At 56.8% G+C, this 25,116-nt stretch overlaps 9 non-coding genes across 9 annotated transcripts; all 9 read right to left on the reverse strand.

The window, feature by feature from the left end:
- Positions 1–1,121: 1,121 nt before the first annotated feature.
- On the reverse strand, positions 1,122–1,215 carry LOC133085870 (small nucleolar RNA SNORD116). Its single transcript, XR_009699668.1, has one exon. It is a non-coding gene; the product is annotated as a small nucleolar RNA SNORD116 (small nucleolar RNA).
- Positions 1,216–3,904: 2,689 nt separating this feature from the next.
- On the reverse strand, positions 3,905–3,998 carry LOC133085871 (small nucleolar RNA SNORD116). Its single transcript, XR_009699669.1, has one exon. It is a non-coding gene; the product is annotated as a small nucleolar RNA SNORD116 (small nucleolar RNA).
- A 2,689-nt stretch (positions 3,999–6,687) lies between these two features.
- On the reverse strand, positions 6,688–6,781 carry LOC133085872 (small nucleolar RNA SNORD116). The gene has a single exon (XR_009699670.1). It is a non-coding gene; the product is annotated as a small nucleolar RNA SNORD116 (small nucleolar RNA).
- A 2,689-nt stretch (positions 6,782–9,470) lies between these two features.
- LOC133085873 (small nucleolar RNA SNORD116) lies at positions 9,471–9,564 on the reverse strand. Its single transcript, XR_009699671.1, has one exon. It is a non-coding gene; the product is annotated as a small nucleolar RNA SNORD116 (small nucleolar RNA).
- Positions 9,565–12,253: 2,689 nt separating this feature from the next.
- LOC133085874 (small nucleolar RNA SNORD116) lies at positions 12,254–12,347 on the reverse strand. Its single transcript, XR_009699672.1, has one exon. It is a non-coding gene; the product is annotated as a small nucleolar RNA SNORD116 (small nucleolar RNA).
- Positions 12,348–15,036: 2,689 nt separating this feature from the next.
- On the reverse strand, positions 15,037–15,130 carry LOC133085875 (small nucleolar RNA SNORD116). Its single transcript, XR_009699673.1, has one exon. It is a non-coding gene; the product is annotated as a small nucleolar RNA SNORD116 (small nucleolar RNA).
- A 2,689-nt stretch (positions 15,131–17,819) lies between these two features.
- LOC133085876 (small nucleolar RNA SNORD116) lies at positions 17,820–17,913 on the reverse strand. The gene has a single exon (XR_009699674.1). It is a non-coding gene; the product is annotated as a small nucleolar RNA SNORD116 (small nucleolar RNA).
- Positions 17,914–20,602: 2,689 nt separating this feature from the next.
- LOC133085877 (small nucleolar RNA SNORD116) lies at positions 20,603–20,696 on the reverse strand. Its single transcript, XR_009699675.1, has one exon. It is a non-coding gene; the product is annotated as a small nucleolar RNA SNORD116 (small nucleolar RNA).
- A 2,689-nt stretch (positions 20,697–23,385) lies between these two features.
- On the reverse strand, positions 23,386–23,479 carry LOC133085879 (small nucleolar RNA SNORD116). Its single transcript, XR_009699677.1, has one exon. It is a non-coding gene; the product is annotated as a small nucleolar RNA SNORD116 (small nucleolar RNA).
- Between the last annotated feature and the right edge of the window lie 1,637 nt (positions 23,480–25,116).

Here is a 25,116-nt window from a genome sequence, read left to right on the forward strand (position 1 = left end):
GCCACGGCAGGGCACCTGGCAGGGCAACAGTGTCCCCATCTCTCCCCGGCCAATGGACTGCTCCGGATAAAGCTCTGGCTGTTCGAACGGCCTGCATGCCACATGGGCCGGCCGCGTCATGCCCTCCGGGAGAAACACTATCGCTTTGCACATTCCCAAAAGAAGGAACAAAACGACCAAAGGGCTTGTTCCCATAACTCACCTACCCCCAAGGAGGCCGGCACAGATGGCTCAGCATGTCCATCTTCTCTACGTCCCGCAAGACACCCGTGTGGAGTCACTCCTCCGCAAATGGGATCGCAACTCTACACAGGTTACCTACCTCACTACATCCTCATGAACTGCCAAAGCCATCCCCTCCATAGGCAGCTGATGCCAGCCCTTCACGAACAAGACGCATCCTCGGGAAGCCGAGGCCAGCGCCTGCAACCCAATGATGACAGCCCATCCCACGACATTACATAGGACGTGTCCTCATGCTACCTTAACTTTCTCTCCAGGCCCCCAGCCACCACACAGGCTTAAATGCAGCACTCGATCCTCAGCCCACTCCACGATGATCCACTTAGCACCAACAGTGTGCCGGCAGCTTCAGCAGAGGAGCTGACAGGGGCAGCCCCGAGGCCTAGTCCATCGGCCCCCTTCTGCCATCGCTCAACTCCAGCCCACCCCCGCTCACTGCTCCAGCCCCACCGGGCACTCAGGAACCTCACCACACCACACACAACATCAGAGAGGGCCACAGGCCTGGCCTGAGGCTCCAGGCTCCAACCAGGGAAGCTTGCTCATTTTGGCTTCCAGAATCAACCTCCGAGGCGGCATGCACAAAGCGTGATCCTGCCCAAAACACACCTCTCCAAGCTGCAAGCTCACTGGGCCTCCACCAGCACACGCTCCGACTCTGAAGACTAGCAGGAGAGCCTGCCCCCTTGTATTCCCTCAGCGGTCTTTTAGCAGGGCCCGGTGATGCATAGATGACCCAGCTTATGGGCAGACACGGTCGACCCTCACACAGGAGTCCCTCCAATGCTGGAGCCCTTAGTGGTGTTTGCATGCCTGTCAGCAGGGGACGTCGGCCCTCACTCCTAACTGTCCCATACCCCCGAGAGAGGAAACGTGCTGGACCCTCAGTTTCGATGAGGAGACGGTAAAACTTTCTCACTCATTATGTTCAGATTTTCCAAGGAATGCATACAAGGGTGTCATCATCTATCCAAGCACATGCTGGGACGCTGCAGAACACAAACGGGCAGGCCGTGGGGCTCTGCAGAGGAGCCATGACCCGGAAGTATTCCAACCGCCTGGGGAATCCACAGTCTTCAGGCCACTCAGCAAGACCAACAATCAATCCACTCTTGCAGCCACTGGGCCCATCTGATGAAAACCTAATATCCAATGACACATTTTAGTATGGGTGAATGCCTCCCGTCCTGAGTTATCCACAGCCACGCTGAGCAACGTGCGCCCGCCCCACTTTTTCCAGTTCTCCTTAGGACATCCAGTCATCAGACAACGCGAAGGTCTTCTTGTCTTTGCCGACGGCCAGCCTTACCCTGCAGCTGCACCTGAGAAGTGGACAGAAATCATGCAGGCTTCTGAATTGCACCACGGTTCAGAGAACATGATTCTTGCGAACACTTACCTTGCCGTGAGCCCAGAACCTGCTTTCCAAGTAACACTATCCATTACCGAAAACTGATTGCGTGTCTCACAGCATGACTGGAGGAAGTTAGGCACGTACATTGGTCGGTGTGTCAGACACTGTATCTGTGTATTCACGTGAGTGGGCGTGTGTGACTGTGACTGCGCACGGGGATGCGCTTGTGGGTTCCTGTGTGTGGCGCTGAATACGCGTCTTGGTCTCTGGGTGTCGCTGTGGCCCTCTGCAGACACCTCCAACAGTAAACGCCATAGTTTATACACAGCACCCTGGTTGGACCCCCAACTGAAAGGAGAAAGACCCCTGTCAGCTTCAAGAGGCCGCATGCGAAGATTAACCCCCAGGGGCTGCTGAAATAGGTCACAGACTCCCGCTCTCCCACAGCCACGCCTTCTGACCAAAGCACAAAGACTGGACGAGACCTGCCTCCCGGCCGTGGGTGTCACATCTACGTGGACCTGGAGACCCTGCCACCTACAAGCACATCTGATGTGCCCTTGGGGTCACTCCCAGCGCTCCCAGAAGCAAGGGAACCTCCCATGGGGGGGCTGACTCCGACCTGCAGTTGCCTACAGGCAAGATGCAGCCCGGCACTACTCAAGGGGCTAACGAACTTTGGCCCAAGTGCCTCTTCTCGCCAACTAGACCATATCACTTTCCGTGACCCCGTGGGAATGCCCACAACGGGAAGTGTTGGGCTTCAGCAACCAGGACACTGGTTGGAACCCGACAGCGGGAATTAGGCCACCTTCCCGGCCACGTATCGGCAAGCTTCCAACTGGCAGGTTTCGCGGCCCAGACCACTGAGAAAACGCTCAAACGCTTCACAGCCTCGTCCTAAGTGCCCTCCTGCTGCCTGCAGGGCGAGTCAACCCTACTTGGAGCCACAGACATCATGCGAACACAGAGACACTGAACACCAGGGAAGACAGACCGCAAGCCTGTCTGCTTTGATGAGGCCCACAGCACCGCATGCATCCTGGCAAGTCTCCACTGCCACAGCGACACTACCGAGCAACTCACAGTGATCACAGGCACTGTCCCCGAGGACCACAGACAGACTTTCAATGGAAGACCTCTGCCATGCGAGGGGACTTGGAAGCCTGAAAGGGAAAGGTGGTTGGCCACGGCAGGGCACCTGGCAGGGCAACAGTGTCCCCATCTCTTCCCGGCCAATGGACTGCTCCGGATAAAGCTCTGGCTGTTCGAACGGCCTGCATGCCACATGGGCCGGCCGCGTCATGCCCTCCGGGAGAAACACTATCGCTTTGCACATTCCCAAAAGAAGGAACAAAACGACCAAAGGGCTTGTTCCCATAACTCACCTACCCCCAAGGAGGCCGGCACAGATGCCTCAGCATGTCCATCTTCTCTACGTCCCGCAAGACACCCGTGTGGAGTCACTCCTCCGCAAATGGGATCGCAACTCTACACAGGTTACCTACCTCACTACATCCTCATGAACTGCCAAAGCCATCCCCTCCATAGGCAGCTGATGCCAGCCCTTCACGAACAAGACGCATCCTCGGGAAGCCGAGGCCAGCGCCTGCAACCCAATGATGACAGCCCATCCCACGACATTACATAGGACGTGTCCTCATGCTACCTTAACTTTCTCTCCAGGCCCCCAGCCACCACACAGGCTTAAATGCAGCACTCGATCCTCAGCCCACTCCACGATGATCCACTTAGCACCAACAGTGTGCCGGCAGCTTCAGCAGAGGAGCTGACAGGGGCAGCCCCGAGGCCTAGTCCATCGGCCCCCTTCTGCCATCGCTCAACTCCAGCCCAGCCCCGCTCACTGCTCCAGCCCCACCGGGCACTCAGGAACCTCACCACACCACACACAACATCAGAGAGGGCCACAGGCCTGGCCTGAGGCTCCAGGCTCCAACCAGGGAAGCTTGCTCATTTTGGCTTCCAGAATCAACCTCCGAAGCGGCATGCACAAAGCGTGATCCTGCCCAAAACACACCTCTCCAAGCTGCAAGCTCACTGGGCCTCCACCAGCACACGCTCCGACTCTGAAGACTAGCAGGAGAGCCTGCCCCCTTGTATTCCCTCAGCGGTCTTTTAGCAGGGCCCGGTGATGCATAGATGACCCAGCTTATGGGCAGACACGGTCGACCCTCACACAGGAGTCCCTCCAATGCTGGAGCCCTTAGTGGTGTTTGCATGCCTGTCAGCAGGGGACGTCGGCCCTCACTCCTAACTGTCCCATACCCCCGAGAGAGGAAACGTGCTGGACCCTCAGTTTCGATGAGGAGACGGTAAAACTTTCTCACTCATTATGTTCAGATTTTCCAAGGAATGCATACAAGGGTGTCATCATCTATCCAGGCACATGCTGGGACGCTGCAGAACACAAACGGGCAGGCCGTGGGGCTCTGCAGAGGAGCCATGACCCGGAAGTATTCCAACCGCCTGGGGAATCCACAGTCTTCAGGCCACTCAGCAAGACCAACAATCAATCCACTCTTGCAGCCACTGGGCCCATCTGATGAAAACCTAATATCCAATGACACATTTTAGTATGGGTGAATGCCTCCCGTCCTGAGTTATCCACAGCCACGCTGAGCAACGTGCGCCCGCCCCACTTTTTCCAGTTCTCCTTAGGACATCCAGTCATCAGACAACGCGAAGGTCTTCTTGTCTTTGCCGACGGCCAGCCTTACCCTGCAGCTGCACCTGAGAAGTGGACAGAAATCATGCAGGCTTCTGAATTGCACCACGGTTCAGAGAACATGATTCTTGCGAACACTTACCTTGCCGTGAGCCCAGAACCTGCTTTCCAAGTAACACTATCCATTACCGAAAACTGATTGCGTGTCTCACAGCATGACTGGAGGAAGTTAGGCACGTACATTGGTCGGTGTGTCAGACACTGTATCTGTGTATTCACGTGAGTGGGCGTGTGTGACTGTGACTGCGCACGAGGATGCGCTTGTGGGTTCCTGTGTGTGGCGCTGAATACGCGTCTTGGTCTCTGGGTGTCGCTGTGGCCCTCTGCAGACACCTCCAACAGTAAACGCCATAGTTTATACACAGCACCCTGGTTGGACCCCCAACTGAAAGGAGAAAGACCCCTGTCAGCTTCAAGAGGCCGCATGCGAAGATTAACCCCCAGGGGCTGCTGAAATAGGTCACAGACTCCCGCTCTCCCACAGCCACGCCTTCTGACCAAAGCACAAAGACTGGACGAGACCTGCCTCCCGGCCGTGGGTGTCACATCTACGTGGACCTGGAGACCCTGCCACCTACAAGCACATCTGATGTGCCCTTGGGGTCACTCCCAGCGCTCCCAGAAGCAAGGGAACCTCCCATGGGGGGGCTGACTCCGACCTGCAGTTGCCTACAGGCAAGATGCAGCCCGGCACTACTCAAGGGGCTAACGAACTTTGGCCCAAGTGCCTCTTCTCGCCAACTAGACCATATCACTTTCCGTGACCCCGTGGGAATGCCCACAACGGGAAGTGTTGGGCTTCAGCAACCAGGACACTGGTTGGAACCCGACAGCGGGAATTAGGCCACCTTCCCGGCCACGTATCGGCAAGCTTCCAACTGGCAGGTTTCGCGGCCCAGACCACTGAGAAAACGCTCAAACGCTTCACAGCCTCGTCCTAAGTGCCCTCCTGCTGCCTGCAGGGCGAGTCAACCCTACTTGAAGCCACAGACATCATGCGAACACAGAGACACTGAACACCAGGGAAGACAGACCGCAAGCCTGTCTGCTTTGATGAGGCCCACAGCACCGCATGCATCCTAGCAATTCTCCACTGCCACAGCGACACTACCGAGCAACTCACAGTGATCACAGGCACTGTCCCCGAGGACCACAGACAGACTTTCAATGGAAGACCTCTGCCATGCGAGGGGACTTGGAAGCCTGAAAGGGAAAGGTGGTTGGCCACGGCAGGGCACCTGGCAGGGCAACAGTGTCCCCATCTCTCCCCGGCCAATGGACTGCTCCGGATAAAGCTCTGGCTGTTCGAACGGCCTGCATGCCACATGGGCCGGCCGCGTCATGCCCTCCGGGAGAAACACTATCGCTTTGCACATTCCCAAAAGAAGGAACAAAACGACCAAAGGGCTTGTTCCCATAACTCACCTACCCCCAAGGAGGCCGGCACAGATGGCTCAGCATGTCCATCTTCTCTACGTCCCGCAAGACACCCGTGTGGAGTCACTCCTCCGCAAATGGGATCGCAACTCTACACAGGTTACCTACCTCACTACATCCTCATGAACTGCCAAAGCCATCCCCTCCATAGGCAGCTGATGCCAGCCCTTCACGAACAAGACGCATCCTCGGGAAGCCGAGGCCAGCGCCTGCAACCCAATGATGACAGCCCATCCCACGACATTACATAGGACGTGTCCTCATGCTACCTTAACTTTCTCTCCAGGCCCCCAGCCACCACACAGGCTTAAATGCAGCACTCGATCCTCAGCCCACTCCACGATGATCCACTTAGCACCAACAGTGTGCCGGCAGCTTCAGCAGAGGAGCTGACAGGGGCAGCCCCGAGGCCTAGTCCATCGGCCCCCTTCTGCCATCGCTCAACTCCAGCCCAGCCCCGCTCACTGCTCCAGCCCCACCGGGCACTCAGGAACCTCACCACACCACACACAACATCAGAGAGGGCCACAGGCCTGGCCTGAGGCTCCAGGCTCCAACCAGGGAAGCTTGCTCATTTTGGCTTCCAGAATCAACCTCCGAGGCGGCATGCACAAAGCGTGATCCTGCCCAAAACACACCTCTCCAAGCTGCAAGCTCACTGGGCCTCCACCAGCACACGCTCCGACTCTGAAGACTAGCAGGAGAGCCTGCCCCCTTGTATTCCCTCAGCGGTCTTTTAGCAGGGCCCGGTGATGCATAGATGACCCAGCTTATGGGCAGACACGGTCGACCCTCACACAGGAGTCCCTCCAATGCTGGAGCCCTTAGTGGTGTTTGCATGCCTGTCAGCAGGGGACGTCGGCCCTCACTCCTAACTGTCCCATACCCCCGAGAGAGGAAACGTGCTGGACCCTCAGTTTCGATGAGGAGACGGTAAAACTTTCTCACTCATTATGTTCAGATTTTCCAAGGAATGCATACAAGGGTGTCATCATCTATCCAGGCACATGCTGGGACGCTGCAGAACACAAACGGGCAGGCCGTGGGGCTCTGCAGAGGAGCCATGACCCGGAAGTATTCCAACCGCCTGGGGAATCCACAGTCTTCAGGCCACTCAGCAAGACCAACAATCAATCCACTCTTGCAGCCACTGGGCCCATCTGATGAAAACCTAATATCCAATGACACATTTTAGTATGGGTGAATGCCTCCCGTCCTGAGTTATCCACAGCCACGCTGAGCAACGTGCGCCCGCCCCACTTTTTCCAGTTCTCCTTAGGACATCCAGTCATCAGACAACGCGAAGGTCTTCTTGTCTTTGCCGACGGCCAGCCTTACCCTGCAGCTGCACCTGAGAAGTGGACAGAAATCATGCAGGCTTCTGAATTGCACCACGGTTCAGAGAACATGATTCTTGCGAACACTTACCTTGCCGTGAGCCCAGAACCTGCTTTCCAAGTAACACTATCCATTACCGAAAACTGATTGCGTGTCTCACAGCATGACTGGAGGAAGTTAGGCACGTACATTGGTCGGTGTGTCAGACACTGTATCTGTGTATTCACGTGAGTGGGCGTGTGTGACTGTGACTGCGCACGAGGATGCGCTTGTGGGTTCCTGTGTGTGGCGCTGAATACGCGTCTTGGTCTCTGGGTGTCGCTGTGGCCCTCTGCAGACACCTCCAACAGTAAACGCCATAGTTTATACACAGCACCCTGGTTGGACCCCCAACTGAAAGGAGAAAGACCCCTGTCAGCTTCAAGAGGCCGCATGCGAAGATTAACCCCCAGGGGCTGCTGAAATAGGTCACAGACTCCCGCTCTCCCACAGCCACGCCTTCTGACCAAAGCACAAAGACTGGACGAGACCTGCCTCCCGGCCGTGGGTGTCACATCTACGTGGACCTGGAGACCCTGCCACCTACAAGCACATCTGATGTGCCCTTGGGGTCACTCCCAGCGCTCCCAGAAGCAAGGGAACCTCCCATGGGGGGGCTGACTCCGACCTGCAGTTGCCTACAGGCAAGATGCAGCCCGGCACTACTCAAGGGGCTAACGAACTTTGGCCCAAGTGCCTCTTCTCGCCAACTAGACCATATCACTTTCCGTGACCCCGTGGGAATGCCCACAACGGGAAGTGTTGGGCTTCAGCAACCAGGACACTGGTTGGAACCCGACAGCGGGAATTAGGCCACCTTCCCGGCCACGTATCGGCAAGCTTCCAACTGGCAGGTTTCGCGGCCCAGACCACTGAGAAAACGCTCAAACGCTTCACAGCCTCGTCCTAAGTGCCCTCCTGCTGCCTGCAGGGCGAGTCAACCCTACTTGAAGCCACAGACATCATGCGAACACAGAGACACTGAACACCAGGGAAGACAGACCGCAAGCCTGTCTGCTTTGATGAGGCCCACAGCACCGCATGCATCCTAGCAAGTCTCCACTGCCACAGCGACACTACCGAGCAACTCACAGTGATCACAGGCACTGTCCCCGAGGACCACAGACAGACTTTCAATGGAAGACCTCTGCCATGCGAGGGGACTTGGAAGCCTGAAAGGGAAAGGTGGTTGGCCACGGCAGGGCACCTGGCAGGGCAACAGTGTCCCCATCTCTTCCCGGCCAATGGACTGCTCCGGATAAAGCTCTGGCTGTTCGAACGGCCTGCATGCCACATGGGCCGGCCGCGTCATGCCCTCCGGGAGAAACACTATCGCTTTGCACATTCCCAAAAGAAGGAACAAAACGACCAAAGGGCTTGTTCCCATAACTCACCTACCCCCAAGGAGGCCGGCACAGATGCCTCAGCATGTCCATCTTCTCTACGTCCCGCAAGACACCCGTGTGGAGTCACTCCTCCGCAAATGGGATCGCAACTCTACACAGGTTACCTACCTCACTACATCCTCATGAACTGCCAAAGCCATCCCCTCCATAGGCAGCTGATGCCAGCCCTTCACGAACAAGACGCATCCTCGGGAAGCCGAGGCCAGCGCCTGCAACCCAATGATGACAGCCCATCCCACGACATTACATAGGACGTGTCCTCATGATACCTTAACTTTCTCTCCAGGCCCCCAGCCACCACACAGGCTTAAATGCAGCACTCGATCCTCAGCCCACTCCACGATGATCCACTTAGCACCAACAGTGTGCCGGCAGCTTCAGCAGAGGAGCTGACAGGGGCAGCCCCGAGGCCTAGTCCATCGGCCCCCTTCTGCCATCGCTCAACTCCAGCCCAGCCCCGCTCACTGCTCCAGCCCCACCGGGCACTCAGGAACCTCACCACACCACACACAACATCAGAGAGGGCCACAGGCCTGGCCTGAGGCTCCAGGCTCCAACCAGGGAAGCTTGCTCATTTTGGCTTCCAGAATCAACCTCCGAGGCGGCATGCACAAAGCGTGATCCTGCCCAAAACACACCTCTCCAAGCTGCAAGCTCACTGGGCCTCCACCAGCACACGCTCCGACTCTGAAGACTAGCAGGAGAGCCTGCCCCCTTGTATTCCCTCAGCGGTCTTTTAGCAGGGCCCGGTGATGCATAGATGACCCAGCTTATGGGCAGACACGGTCGACCCTCACACAGGAGTCCCTCCAATGCTGGAGCCCTTAGTGGTGTTTGCATGCCTGTCAGCAGGGGACGTCGGCCCTCACTCCTAACTGTCCCATACCCCCGAGAGAGGAAACGTGCTGGACCCTCAGTTTCGATGAGGAGACGGTAAAACTTTCTCACTCATTATGTTCAGATTTTCCAAGGAATGCATACAAGGGTGTCATCATCTATCCAGGCACATGCTGGGACGCTGCAGAACACAAACGGGCAGGCCGTGGGGCTCTGCAGAGGAGCCATGACCCGGAAGTATTCCAACCGCCTGGGGAATCCACAGTCTTCAGGCCACTCAGCAAGACCAACAATCAATCCACTCTTGCAGCCACTGGGCCCATCTGATGAAAACCTAATATCCAATGACACATTTTAGTATGGGTGAATGCCTCCCGTCCTGAGTTATCCACAGCCACGCTGAGCAACGTGCGCCCGCCCCACTTTTTCCAGTTCTCCTTAGGACATCCAGTCATCAGACAACGCGAAGGTCTTCTTGTCTTTGCCGACGGCCAGCCTTACCCTGCAGCTGCACCTGAGAAGTGGACAGAAATCATGCAGGCTTCTGAATTGCACCACGGTTCAGAGAACATGATTCTTGCGAACACTTACCTTGCCGTGAGCCCAGAACCTGCTTTCCAAGTAACACTATCCATTACCGAAAACTGATTGCGTGTCTCACAGCATGACTGGAGGAAGTTAGGCACGTACATTGGTCGGTGTGTCAGACACTGTATCTGTGTATTCACGTGAGTGGGCGTGTGTGACTGTGACTGCGCACGAGGATGCGCTTGTGGGTTCCTGTGTGTGGCGCTGAATACGCGTCTTGGTCTCTGGGTGTCGCTGTGGCCCTCTGCAGACACCTCCAACAGTAAACGCCATAGTTTATACACAGCACCCTGGTTGGACCCCCAACTGAAAGGAGAAAGACCCCTGTCAGCTTCAAGAGGCCGCATGCGAAGATTAACCCCCAGGGGCTGCTGAAATAGGTCACAGACTCCCGCTCTCCCACAGCCACGCCTTCTGACCAAAGCACAAAGACTGGACGAGACCTGCCTCCCGGCCGTGGGTGTCACATCTACGTGGACCTGGAGACCCTGCCACCTACAAGCACATCTGATGTGCCCTTGGGGTCACTCCCAGCGCTCCCAGAAGCAAGGGAACCTCCCATGGGGGGGCTGACTCCGACCTGCAGTTGCCTACAGGCAAGATGCAGCCCGGCACTACTCAAGGGGCTAACGAACTTTGGCCCAAGTGCCTCTTCTCGCCAACTAGACCATATCACTTTCCGTGACCCCGTGGGAATGCCCACAACGGGAAGTGTTGGGCTTCAGCAACCAGGACACTGGTTGGAACCCGACAGCGGGAATTAGGCCACCTTCCCGGCCACGTATCGGCAAGCTTCCAACTGGCAGGTTTCGCGGCCCAGACCACTGAGAAAACGCTCAAACGCTTCACAGCCTCGTCCTAAGTGCCCTCCTGCTGCCTGCAGGGCGAGTCAACCCTACTTGAAGCCACAGACATCATGCGAACACAGAGACACTGAACACCAGGGAAGACAGACCGCAAGCCTGTCTGCTTTGATGAGGCCCACAGCACCGCATGCATCCTAGCAAGTCTCCACTGCCACAGCGACACTACCGAGCAACTCACAGTGATCACAGGCACTGTCCCCGAGGACCACAGACAGACTTTCAATGGAAGACCTCTGCCATGCGAGGGGACTTGGAAGCCTGAAAGGGAAAGGTGGTTGGCCACGGCAGGGCACCTGGCAGGGCAACAGTGTCCCCATCTCTTCCCGGCCAATGGACTGCTCCGGATAAAGCTCTGGCTGTTCGAACGGCCTGCATGCCACATGGGCCGGCCGCGTCATGCCCTCCGGGAGAAACACTATCGCTTTGCACATTCCCAAAAGAAGGAACAAAACGACCAAAGGGCTTGTTCCCATAACTCACCTACCCCCAAGGAGGCCGGCACAGATGCCTCAGCATGTCCATCTTCTCTACGTCCCGCAAGACACCCGTGTGGAGTCACTCCTCCGCAAATGGGATCGCAACTCTACACAGGTTACCTACCTCACTACATCCTCATGAACTGCCAAAGCCATCCCCTCCATAGGCAGCTGATGCCAGCCCTTCACGAACAAGACGCATCCTCGGGAAGCCGAGGCCAGCGCCTGCAACCCAATGATGACAGCCCATCCCACGACATTACATAGGACGTGTCCTCATGCTACCTTAACTTTCTCTCCAGGCCCCCAGCCACCACACAGGCTTAAATGCAGCACTCGATCCTCAGCCCACTCCACGATGATCCACTTAGCACCAACAGTGTGCCGGCAGCTTCAGCAGAGGAGCTGACAGGGGCAGCCCCGAGGCCTAGTCCATCGGCCCCCTTCTGCCATCGCTCAACTCCAGCCCAGCCCCGCTCACTGCTCCAGCCCCACCGGGCACTCAGGAACCTCACCACACCACACACAACATCAGAGAGGGCCACAGGCCTGGCCTGAGGCTCCAGGCTCCAACCAGGGAAGCTTGCTCATTTTGGCTTCCAGAATCAACCTCCGAGGCGGCATGCACAAAGCGTGATCCTGCCCAAAACACACCTCTCCAAGCTGCAAGCTCACTGGGCCTCCACCAGCACACGCTCCGACTCTGAAGACTAGCAGGAGAGCCTGCCCCCTTGTATTCCCTCAGCGGTCTTTTAGCAGGGCCCGGTGATGCATAGATGACCCAGCTTATGGGCAGACACGGTCGACCCTCACACAGGAGTCCCTCCAATGCTGGAGCCCTTAGTGGTGTTTGCATGCCTGTCAGCAGGGGACGTCGGCCCTCACTCCTAACTGTCCCATACCCCCGAGAGAGGAAACGTGCTGGACCCTCAGTTTCGATGAGGAGACGGTAAAACTTTCTCACTCATTATGTTCAGATTTTCCAAGGAATGCATACAAGGGTGTCATCATCTATCCAGGCACATGCTGGGACGCTGCAGAACACAAACGGGCAGGCCGTGGGGCTCTGCAGAGGAGCCATGACCCGGAAGTATTCCAACCGCCTGGGGAATCCACAGTCTTCAGGCCACTCAGCAAGACCAACAATCAATCCACTCTTGCAGCCACTGGGCCCATCTGATGAAAACCTAATATCCAATGACACATTTTAGTATGGGTGAATGCCTCCCGTCCTGAGTTATCCACAGCCACGCTGAGCAACGTGCGCCCGCCCCACTTTTTCCAGTTCTCCTTAGGACATCCAGTCATCAGACAACGCGAAGGTCTTCTTGTCTTTGCCGACGGCCAGCCTTACCCTGCAGCTGCACCTGAGAAGTGGACAGAAATCATGCAGGCTTCTGAATTGCACCACGGTTCAGAGAACATGATTCTTGCGAACACTTACCTTGCCGTGAGCCCAGAACCTGCTTTCCAAGTAACACTATCCATTACCGAAAACTGATTGCGTGTCTCACAGCATGACTGGAGGAAGTTAGGCACGTACATTGGTCGGTGTGTCAGACACTGTATCTGTGTATTCACGTGAGTGGGCGTGTGTGACTGTGACTGCGCACGAGGATGCGCTTGTGGGTTCCTGTGTGTGGCGCTGAATACGCGTCTTGGTCTCTGGGTGTCGCTGTGGCCCTCTGCAGACACCTCCAACAGTAAACGCCATAGTTTATACACAGCACCCTGGTTGGACCCCCAACTGAAAGGAGAAAGACCCCTGTCAGCTTCAAGAGGCCGCATGCGAAGATTAACCCCCAGGGGCTGCTGAAATAGGTCACAGACTCCCGCTCTCCCACAGCCACGCCTTCTGACCAAAGCACAAAGACTGGACGAGACCTGCCTCCCGGCCGTGGGTGTCACATCTACGTGGACCTGGAGACCCTGCCACCTACAAGCACATCTGATGTGCCCTTGGGGTCACTCCCAGCGCTCCCAGAAGCAAGGGAACCTCCCATGGGGGGGCTGACTCCGACCTGCAGTTGCCTACAGGCAAGATGCAGCCCGGCACTACTCAAGGGGCTAACGAACTTTGGCCCAAGTGCCTCTTCTCGCCAACTAGACCATATCACTTTCCGTGACCCCGTGGGAATGCCCACAACGGGAAGTGTTGGGCTTCAGCAACCAGGACACTGGTTGGAACCCGACAGCGGGAATTAGGCCACCTTCCCGGCCACGTATCGGCAAGCTTCCAACTGGCAGGTTTCGCGGCCCAGACCACTGAGAAAATGCTCAAACGCTTCACAGCCTCGTCCTAAGTGCCCTCCTGCTGCCTGCAGGGCGAGTCAACCCTACTTGAAGCCACAGACATCATGCGAACACAGAGACACTGAACACCAGGGAAGACAGACCGCAAGCCTGTCTGCTTTGATGAGGCCCACAGCACCGCATGCATCCTAGCAAGTCTCCACTGCCACAGCGACACTACCGAGCAACTCACAGTGATCACAGGCACTGTCCCCGAGGACCACAGACAGACTTTCAATGGAAGACCTCTGCCATGCGAGGGGACTTGGAAGCCTGAAAGGGAAAGGTGGTTGGCCACGGCAGGGCACCTGGCAGGGCAACAGTGTCCCCATCTCTTCCCGGCCAATGGACTGCTCCGGATAAAGCTCTGGCTGTTCGAACGGCCTGCATGCCACATGGGCCGGCCGCGTCATGCCCTCCGGGAGAAACACTATCGCTTTGCACATTCCCAAAAGAAGGAACAAAACGACCAAAGGGCTTGTTCCCATAACTCACCTACCCCCAAGGAGGCCGGCACAGATGCCTCAGCATGTCCATCTTCTCTACGTCCCGCAAGACACCCGTGTGGAGTCACTCCTCCGCAAATGGGATCGCAACTCTACACAGGTTACCTACCTCACTACATCCTCATGAACTGCCAAAGCCATCCCCTCCATAGGCAGCTGATGCCAGCCCTTCACGAACAAGACGCATCCTCGGGAAGCCGAGGCCAGCGCCTGCAACCCAATGATGACAGCCCATCCCACGACATTACATAGGACGTGTCCTCATGATACCTTAACTTTCTCTCCAGGCCCCCAGCCACCACACAGGCTTAAATGCAGCACTCGATCCTCAGCCCACTCCACGATGATCCACTTAGCACCAACAGTGTGCCGGCAGCTTCAGCAGAGGAGCTGACAGGGGCAGCCCCGAGGCCTAGTCCATCGGCCCCCTTCTGCCATCGCTCAACTCCAGCCCAGCCCCGCTCACTGCTCCAGCCCCACCGGGCACTCAGGAACCTCACCACACCACACACAACATCAGAGAGGGCCACAGGCCTGGCCTGAGGCTCCAGGCTCCAACCAGGGAAGCTTGCTCATTTTGGCTTCCAGAATCAACCTCCGAGGCGGCATGCACAAAGCGTGATCCTGCCCAAAACACACCTCTCCAAGCTGCAAGCTCACTGGGCCTCCACCAGCACACGCTCCGACTCTGAAGACTAGCAGGAGAGCCTGCCCCCTTGTATTCCCTCAGCGGTCTTTTAGCAGGGCCCGGTGATGCATAGATGACCCAGCTTATGGGCAGACACGGTCGACCCTCACACAGGAGTCCCTCCAATGCTGGAGCCCTTAGTGGTGTTTGCATGCCTGTCAGCAGGGGACGTCGGCCCTCACTCCTAACTGTCCCATACCCCCGAGAGAGGAAACGTGCTGGACCCTCAGTTTCGATGAGGAGACGGTAAAACTTTCTCACTCATTATGTTCAGATTTTCCAAGGAATGCATACAAGGGTGTCATCATCTATCCAAGCACATGCTGGGACGCTGCAGAACACAAACGGGCAGGCCGTGGGGCTCTGCAGAGGAGCCATGACCCGGAAGTATTCCAACCGCCTGGGGAATCCACAGTCTTCAGGCCACTCAGCAAGACCAACAATCAATCCACTCTTGCAGCCACTGGGCCCATCTGATGAAAACCTAATATCCAATGACACATTTTAGTATGGGTGAATGCCTCCCGTCCTGAGTTATCCACAGCCACGCTGAGCAACGTGCGCCCGCCCCACTTTTTCCAGTTCTCCTTAGGACATCCAGTCATCAGACAACGCGAAGGTCTTCTTGTCTTTGCCGACGGCCAGCCTTACCCTGCAGCTGCACCTGAGAAGTGGACAGAAATCATGCAGGCTTCTGAATTGCACCACGGTTCAGAGAACATGATTCTTGCGAACACTTACCTTGCCGTGAGCCCAGAACCTGCTTTCCAAGTAACACTATCCATTACCGAAAACTGATTGCGTGTCTCACAGCATGACTGGAGGAAGTTAGGCACGTACATTGGTCGGTGTGTCAGACACTGTATCTGTGTATTCACGTGAGTGGGCGTGTGTGACTGTGACTGCGCACGAGGATGCGCTTGTGGGTTCCTGTGTGTGGCGCTGAATACGCGTCTTGGTCTCTGGGTGTCGCTGTGGCCCTCTGCAGACACCTCCAACAGTAAACGCCATAGTTTATACACAGCACCCTGGTTGGACCCCCAACTGAAAGGAGAAAGACCCCTGTCAGCTTCAAGAGGCCGCATGCGAAGATTAACCCCCAGGGGCTGCTGAAATAGGTCACAGACTCCCGCTCTCCCACAGCCACGCCTTCTGACCAAAGCACAAAGACTGGACGAGACCTGCCTCCCGGCCGTGGGTGTCACATCTACGTGGACCTGGAGACCCTGCCACCTACAAGCACATCTGATGTGCCCTTGGGGTCACTCCCAGCGCTCCCAGAAGCAAGGGAACCTCCCATGGGGGGGCTGACTCCGACCTGCAGTTGCCTACAGGCAAGATGCAGCCCGGCACTACTCAAGGGGCTAACGAACTTTGGCCCAAGTGCCTCTTCTCGCCAACTAGACCATATCACTTTCCGTGACCCCGTGGGAATGCCCACAACGGGAAGTGTTGGGCTTCAGCAACCAGGACACTGGTTGGAACCCGACAGCGGGAATTAGGCCACCTTCCCGGCCACGTATCGGCAAGCTTCCAACTGGCAGGTTTCGCGGCCCAGACCACTGAGAAAACGCTCAAACGCTTCACAGCCTCGTCCTAAGTGCCCTCCTGCTGCCTGCAGGGCGAGTCAACCCTACTTGAAGCCACAGACATCATGGGAACACAGAGACACTGAACACCAGGGAAGACAGACCGCAAGCCTGTCTGCTTTGATGAGGCCCACAGCACCGCATGCATCCTAGCAAGTCTCCACTGCCACAGCGACACTACCGAGCAACTCACAGTGATCACAGGCACTGTCCCCGAGGACCACAGACACACTTTCAATGGAAGACCTCTGCCATGCGAGGGGACTTGGAAGCCTGAAAGGGAAAGGTGGTTGGCCACGGCAGGGCACCTGGCAGGGCAACAGTGTCCCCATCTCTTCCCGGCCAATGGACTGCTCCGGATAAAGCTCTGGCTGTTCGAACGGCCTGCATGCCACATGGGCCGGCCGCGTCATGCCCTCCGGGAGAAACACTATCGCTTTGCACATTCCCAAAAGAAGGAACAAAACGACCAAAGGGCTTGTTCCCATAACTCACCTACCCCCAAGGAGGCCGGCACAGATGCCTCAGCATGTCCATCTTCTCTACGTCCCGCAAGACACCCGTGTGGAGTCACTCCTCCGCAAATGGGATCGCAACTCTACACAGGTTACCTACCTCACTACATCCTCATGAACTGCCAAAGCCATCCCCTCCATAGGCAGCTGATGCCAGCCCTTCACGAACAAGACGCATCCTCGGGAAGCCGAGGCCAGCGCCTGCAACCCAATGATGACAGCCCATCCCACGACATTACATAGGACGTGTCCTCATGATACCTTAACTTTCTCTCCAGGCCCCCAGCCACCACACAGGCTTAAATGCAGCACTCGATCCTCAGCCCACTCCACGATGATCCACTTAGCACCAACAGTGTGCCGGCAGCTTCAGCAGAGGAGCTGACAGGGGCAGCCCCGAGGCCTAGTCCATCGGCCCCCTTCTGCCATCGCTCAACTCCAGCCCAGCCCCGCTCACTGCTCCAGCCCCACCGGGCACTCAGGAACCTCACCACACCACACACAACATCAGAGAGGGCCACAGGCCTGGCCTGAGGCTCCAGGCTCCAACCAGGGAAGCTTGCTCATTTTGGCTTCCAGAATCAACCTCCGAGGCGGCATGCACAAAGCGTGATCCTGCCCAAAACACACCTCTCCAAGCTGCAAGCTCACTGGGCCTCCACCAGCACACGCTCCGACTCTGAAGACTAGCAGGAGAGCCTGCCCCCTTGTATTCCCTCAGCGGTCTTTTAGCAGGGCCCGGTGATGCATAGATGACCCAGCTTATGGGCAGACACGGTCGACCCTCACACAGGAGTCCCTCCAATGCTGGAGCCCTTAGTGGTGTTTGCATGCCTGTCAGCAGGGGACGTCGGCCCTCACTCCTAACTGTCCCATACCCCCGAGAGAGGAAACGTGCTGGACCCTCAGTTTCGATGAGGAGACGGTAAAACTTTCTCACTCATTATGTTCAGATTTTCCAAGGAATGCATACAAGGGTGTCATCATCTATCCAAGCACATGCTGGGACGCTGCAGAACACAAACGGGCAGGCCGTGGGGCTCTGCAGAGGAGCCATGACCCGGAAGTATTCCAACCGCCTGGGGAATCCACAGTCTTCAGGCCACTCAGCAAGACCAACAATCAATCCACTCTTGCAGCCACTGGGCCCATCTGATGAAAACCTAATATCCAATGACACATTTTAGTATGGGTGAATGCCTCCCGTCCTGAGTTATCCACAGCCACGCTGAGCAACGTGCGCCCGCCCCACTTTTTCCAGTTCTCCTTAGGACATCCAGTCATCAGACAACGCGAAGGTCTTCTTGTCTTTGCCGACGGCCAGCCTTACCCTGCAGCTGCACCTGAGAAGTGGACAGAAATCATGCAGGCTTCTGAATTGCACCACGGTTCAGAGAACATGATTCTTGCGAACACTTACCTTGCCGTGAGCCCAGAACCTGCTTTCCAAGTAACACTATCCATTACCGAAAACTGATTGCGTGTCTCACAGCATGACTGGAGGAAGTTAGGCACGTACATTGGTCGGTGTGTCAGACACTGTATCTGTGTATTCACGTGAGTGGGCGTGTGTGACTGTGACTGCGCACGAGGATGCGCTTGTGGGTTCCTGTGTGTGGCGCTGAATACGCGTCTTGGTCTCTGGGTGTCGCTGTGGCCCTCTGCAGACACCTCCAACAGTAAACGCCATAGTTTATACACAGCACCCTGGTTGGACCCCCAACTGAAAGGAGAAAGACCCCTGTCAGCTTCAAGAGGCCGCATGCGAAGATTAACCCCCAGGGGCTGCTGAAATAGGTCACAGACTCCCGCTCTCCCACAGCCACGCCTTCTGACCAAAGCACAAAGACTGGACGAGACCTGCCTCCCGGCCGTGGGTGTCACATCTACGTGGACCTGGAGACCCTGCCACCTACAAGCACATCTGATGTGCCCTTGGGGTCACTCCCAGCGCTCCCAGAAGCAAGGGAACCTCCCATGGGGGGGCTGACTCCGACCTGCAGTTGCCTACAGGCAAGATGCAGCCCGGCACTACTCAAGGGGCTAACGAACTTTGGCCCAAGTGCCTCTTCTCGCCAACTAGACCATATCACTTTCCGTGACCCCGTGGGAATGCCCACAACGGGAAGTGTTGGGCTTCAGCAACCAGGACACTGGTTGGAACCCGACAGCGGGAATTAGGCCACCTTCCCGGCCACGTATCGGCAAGCTTCCAACTGGCAGGTTTCGCGGCCCAGACCACTGAGAAAACGCTCAAACGCTTCACAGCCTCGTCCTAAGTGCCCTCCTGCTGCCTGCAGGGCGAGTCAACCCTACTTGAAGCCACAGACATCATGCGAACACAGAGACACTGAACACCAGGGAAGACAGACCGCAAGCCTGTCTGCTTTGATGAGGCCCACAGCACCGCATGCATCCTAGCAAGTCTCCACTGCCACAGCGACACTACCGAGCAACTCACAGTGATCACAGGCACTGTCCCCGAGGACCACAGACACACTTTCAATGGAAGACCTCTGCCATGCGAGGGGACTTGGAAGCCTGAAAGGGAAAGGTGGTTGGCCACGGCAGGGCACCTGGCAGGGCAACAGTGTCCCCATCTCTTCCCGGCCAATGGACTGCTCCGGATAAAGCTCTGGCTGTTCGAACGGCCTGCATGCCACATGGGCCGGCCGCGTCATGCCCTCCGGGAGAAACACTATCGCTTTGCACATTCCCAAAAGAAGGAACAAAACGACCAAAGGGCTTGTTCCCATAACTCACCTACCCCCAAGGAGGCCGGCACAGATGCCTCAGCATGTCCATCTTCTCTACGTCCCGCAAGACACCCGTGTGGAGTCACTCCTCCGCAAATGGGATCGCAACTCTACACAGGTTACCTACCTCACTACATCCTCATGAACTGCCAAAGCCATCCCCTCCATAGGCAGCTGATGCCAGCCCTTCACGAACAAGACGCATCCTCGGGAAGCCGAGGCCAGCGCCTGCAACCCAATGATGACAGCCCATCCCACGACATTACATAGGACGTGTCCTCATGATACCTTAACTTTCTCTCCAGGCCCCCAGCCACCACACAGGCTTAAATGCAGCACTCGATCCTCAGCCCACTCCACGATGATCCACTTAGCACCAACAGTGTGCCGGCAGCTTCAGCAGAGGAGCTGACAGGGGCAGCCCCGAGGCCTACTCCATCGGCCCCCTTCTGCCATCGCTCAACTCCAGCCCACCCCCGCTCACTGCTCCAGCCCCACCGGGCACTCAGGAACCTCACCACACCACACACAACATCAGAGAGGGCCACAGGCCTGGCCTGAGGCTCCAGGCTCCAACCAGGGAAGCTTGCTCATTTTGGCTTCCAGAATCAACCTCCGAGGCGGCATGCACAAAGCGTGATCCTGCCCAAAACACACCTCTCCAAGCTGCAAGCTCACTGGGCCTCCACCAGCACACGCTCCGACTCTGAAGACTAGCAGGAGAGCCTGCCCCCTTGTATTCCCTCAGCGGTCTTTTAGCAGGGCCCGGTGATGCATAGATGACCCAGCTTATGGGCAGACACGGTCGACCCTCACACAGGAGTCCCTCCAATGCTGGAGCCCTTAGTGGTGTTTGCATGCCTGTCAGCAGGGGACGTCGGCCCTCACTCCTAACTGTCCCATACCCCCGAGAGAGGAAACGTGCTGGACCCTCAGTTTCGATGAGGAGACGGTAAAACTTTCTCACTCATTATGTTCAGATTTTCCAAGGAATGCATACAAGGGTGTCATCATCTATCCAAGCACATGCTGGGACGCTGCAGAACACAAACGGGCAGGCCGTGGGGCTCTGCAGAGGAGCCATGACCCAGAAGTATTCCAACCGCCTGGGGAATCCACAGTCTTCAGGCCACTCAGCAAGACCAACAATCAATCCACTCTTGCAGCCACTGGGCCCATCTGATGAAAACCTAATATCCAATGACACATTTTAGTATGGGTGAATGCCTCCCGTCCTGAGTTATCCACAGCCACGCTGAGCAACGTGCGCCCGCCCCACTTTTTCCAGTTCTCCTTAGGACATCCAGTCATCAGACAACGCGAAGGTCTTCTTGTCTTTGCCGACGGCCAGCCTTACCCTGCAGCTGCACCTGAGAAGTGGACAGAAATCATGCAGGCTTCTGAATTGCACCACGGTTCAGAGAACATGATTCTTGCGAACACTTACCTTGCCGTGAGCCCAGAACCTGCTTTCCAAGTAACACTATCCATTACCGAAAACTGATTGCGTGTCTCACAGCATGACTGGAGGAAGTTAGGCACGTACATTGGTCGGTGTGTCAGACACTGTATCTGTGTATTCACGTGAGTGGGCGTGTGTGACTGTGACTGCGCACGAGGATGCGCTTGTGGGTTCCTGTGTGTGGCGCTGAATACGCGTCTTGGTCTCTGGGTGTCGCTGTGGCCCTCTGCAGACACCTCCAACAGTAAACGCCATAGTTTATACACAGCACCCTGGTTGGACCCCCAACTGAAAGGAGAAAGACCCCTGTCAGCTTCAAGAGGCCGCATGCGAAGATTAACCCCCAGGGGCTGCTGAAATAGGTCACAGACTCCCGCTCTCCCACAGCCACGCCTTCTGACCAAAGCACAAAGACTGGACGAGACCTGCCTCCCGGCCGTGGGTGTCACATCTACGTGGACCTGGAGACCCTGCCACCTACAAGCACATCTGATGTGCCCTTGGGGTCACTCCCAGCGCTCCCAGAAGCAAGGGAACCTCCCATGGGGGGGCTGACTCCGACCTGCAGTTGCCTACAGGCAAGATGCAGCCCGGCACTACTCAAGGGGCTAACGAACTTTGGCCCAAGTGCCTCTTCTCGCCAACTAGACCATATCACTTTCCGTGACCCCGTGGGAATGCCCACAACGGGAAGTGTTGGGCTTCAGCAACCAGGACACTGGTTGGAACCCGACAGCGGGAATTAGGCCACCTTCCCGGCCACGTATCGGCAAGCTTCCAACTGGCAGGTTTCGCGGCCCAGACCACTGAGAAAACGCTCAAACGCTTCACAGCCTCGTCCTAAGTGCCCTCCTGCTGCCTGCAGGGCGAGTCAACCCTACTTGAAGCCACAGACATCATGCGAACACAGAGACACTGAACACCAGGGAAGACAGACCGCAAGCCTGTCTGCTTTGATGAGGCCCACAGCACCGCATGCATCCTAGCAAGTCTCCACTGCCACAGCGACACTACCGAGCAACTCACAGTGATCACAGGCACTGTCCCCGAGGACCACAGACACACTTTCAATGGAAGACCTCTGCCATGCGAGGGGACTTGGAAGCCTGAAAGGGAAAGGTGGTTGGCCACGGCAGGGCACCTGGCAGGGCAACAGTGTCCCCATCTCTTCCCGGCCAATGGACTGCTCCGGATAAAGCTCTGGCTGTTCGAACGGCCTGCATGCCACATGGGCCGGCCGCGTCATGCCCTCCGGGAGAAACACTATCGCTTTGCACATTCCCAAAAGAAGGAACAAAACGACCAAAGGGCTTGTTCCCATAACTCACCTACCCCCAAGGAGGCCGGCACAGATGCCTCAGCATGTCCATCTTCTCTACGTCCCGCAAGACACCCGTGTGGAGTCACTCCTCCGCAAATGGGATCGCAACTCTACACAGGTTACCTACCTCACTACATCCTCATGAACTGCCAAAGCCATCCCCTCCATAGGCAGCTGATGCCAGCCCTTCACGAACAAGACGCATCCTCGGGAAGCCGAGGCCAGCGCCTGCAACCCAATGATGACAGCCCATCCCACGACATTACATAGGACGTGTCCTCATGATACCTTAACTTTCTCTCCAGGCCCCCAGCCACCACACAGGCTTAAATGCAGCACTCGATCCTCAGCCCACTCCACGATGATCCACTTAGCACCAACAGTGTGCCGGCAGCTTCAGCAGAGGAGCTGACAGGGGCAGCCCCGAGGCCTAGTCCATCGGCCCCCTTCTGCCATCGCTCAACTCCAGCCCAGCCCCGCTCACTGCTCCAGCCCCACCGGGCACTCAGGAACCTCACCACACCACACACAACATCAGAGAGGGCCACAGGCCTGGCCTGAGGCTCCAGGCTCCAACCAGGGAAGCTTGCTCCTTTTGGCTTCCAGAATCAACCTCCGAAGCGGCATGCACAAAGCGTGATCCTGCCCAAAACACACCTCTCCAAGCTGCAAGCTCACTGGGCCTCCACCAGCACACGCTCCGACTCTGAAGACTAGCAGGAGAGCCTGCCCCCTTGTATTCCCTCAGCGGTCTTTTAGCAGGGCCCGGTGATGCATAGATGACCCAGCTTATGGGCAGACACGGTCGACCCTCACACAGGAGTCCCTCCAATGCTGGAGCCCTTAGTGGTGTTTGCATGCCTGTCAGCAGGGGACGTCGGCCCTCACTCCTAACTGTCCCATACCCCCGAGAGAGGAAACGTGCTGGACCCTCAGTTTCGATGAGGAGACGGTAAAACTTTCTCACTCATTATGTTCAGATTTTCCAAGGAATGCATACAAGGGTGTCATCATCTATCCAAGCACATGCTGGGACGCTGCAGAACACAAACGGGCAGGCCGTGGGGCTCTGCAGAGGAGCCATGACCCGGAAGTATTCCAACCGCCTGGGGAATCCACAGTCTTCAGGCCACTCAGCAAGACCAACAATCAATCCACTCTTGCAGCCACTGGGCCCATCTGATGAAAACCTAATATCCAATGACACATTTTAGTATGGGTGAATGCCTCCCGTCCTGAGTTATCCACAGCCACGCTGAGCAACGTGCGCCCGCCCCACTTTTTCCAGTTCTCCTTAGGACATCCAGTCATCAGACAACGCGAAGGTCTTCTTGTCTTTGCCGACGGCCAGCCTTACCCTGCAGCTGCACCTGAGAAGTGAACAGAAATCATGCAGGCTTCTGAATTGCACCACGGTTCAGAGAACATGATTCTTGCGAACACTTACCTTGCCGTGAGCCCAGAACCTGCTTTCCAAGTAACACTATCCATTACCGAAAACTGATTGCGTGTCTCACAGCATGACTGGAGGAAGTTAGGCACGTACATTGGTCGGTGTGTCAGACACTGTATCTGTGTATTCACGTGAGTGGGCGTGTGTGACTGTGACTGCGCACGAGGATGCGCTTGTGGGTTCCTGTGTGTGGCGCTGAATACGCGTCTTGGTCTCTGGGTGTCGCTGTGGCCCTCTGCAGACACCTCCAACAGTAAACGCCATAGTTTATACACAGCACCCTGGTTGGACCCCCAACTGAAAGGAGAAAGACCCCTGTCAGCTTCAAGAGGCCGCATGCGAAGATTAACCCCCAGGGGCTGCTGAAATAGGTCACAGACTCCCGCTCTCCCACAGCCACGCCTTCTGACCAAAGCACAAAGACTGGACGAGACCTGCCTCCCGGCCGTGGGTGTCACATCTACGTGGACCTGGAGACCCTGCCACCTACAAGCACATCTGATGTGCCCTTGGGGTCACTCCCAGCGCTCCCAGAAGCAAGGGAACCTCCCATGGGGGGGCTGACTCCGACCTGCAGTTGCCTACAGGCAAGATGCAGCCCGGCACTACTCAAGGGGCTAACGAACTTTGGCCCAAGTGCCTCTTCTCGCCAACTAGACCATATCACTTTCCGTGACCCCGTGGGAATGCCCACAACGGGAAGTGTTGGGCTTCAGCAACCAGGACACTGGTTGGAACCCGACAGCGGGAATTAGGCCACCTTCCCGGCCACGTATCGGCAAGCTTCCAACTGGCAGGTTTCGCGGCCCAGACCACTGAGGAAACGCTCAAACGCTTCACAGCCTCGTCCTAAGTGCCCTCCTGCTGCCTGCAGGGCGAGTCAACCCTACTTGCAGCCACAGACATCATGCGAACACAGAGACACTGAACACCAGGGAAGACAGACCGCAAGCCTGTCTGCTTTGATGAGGCCCACAGCACCGCATGCATCCTAGCAATTCTCCACTGCCACAGCGACACTACCGAGCAACTCACAGTGATCACAGGCACTGTCCCCGAGGACCACAGACAGACTTTCAATGGAAGACCTCTGCCATGCGAGGGGACTTGGAAGCCTGAAAGGGAAAGGTGGTTGGCCACGGCAGGGCACCTGGCAGGGCAACAGTGTCCCCATCTCTTCCCGGCCAATGGACTGCTCCGGATA

This window comes from Eubalaena glacialis, chromosome 2, assembly GCF_028564815.1.
Source record: "Eubalaena glacialis isolate mEubGla1 chromosome 2, mEubGla1.1.hap2.+ XY, whole genome shotgun sequence".
Lineage (NCBI taxonomy): Eukaryota > Metazoa > Chordata > Mammalia > Artiodactyla > Balaenidae > Eubalaena > Eubalaena glacialis.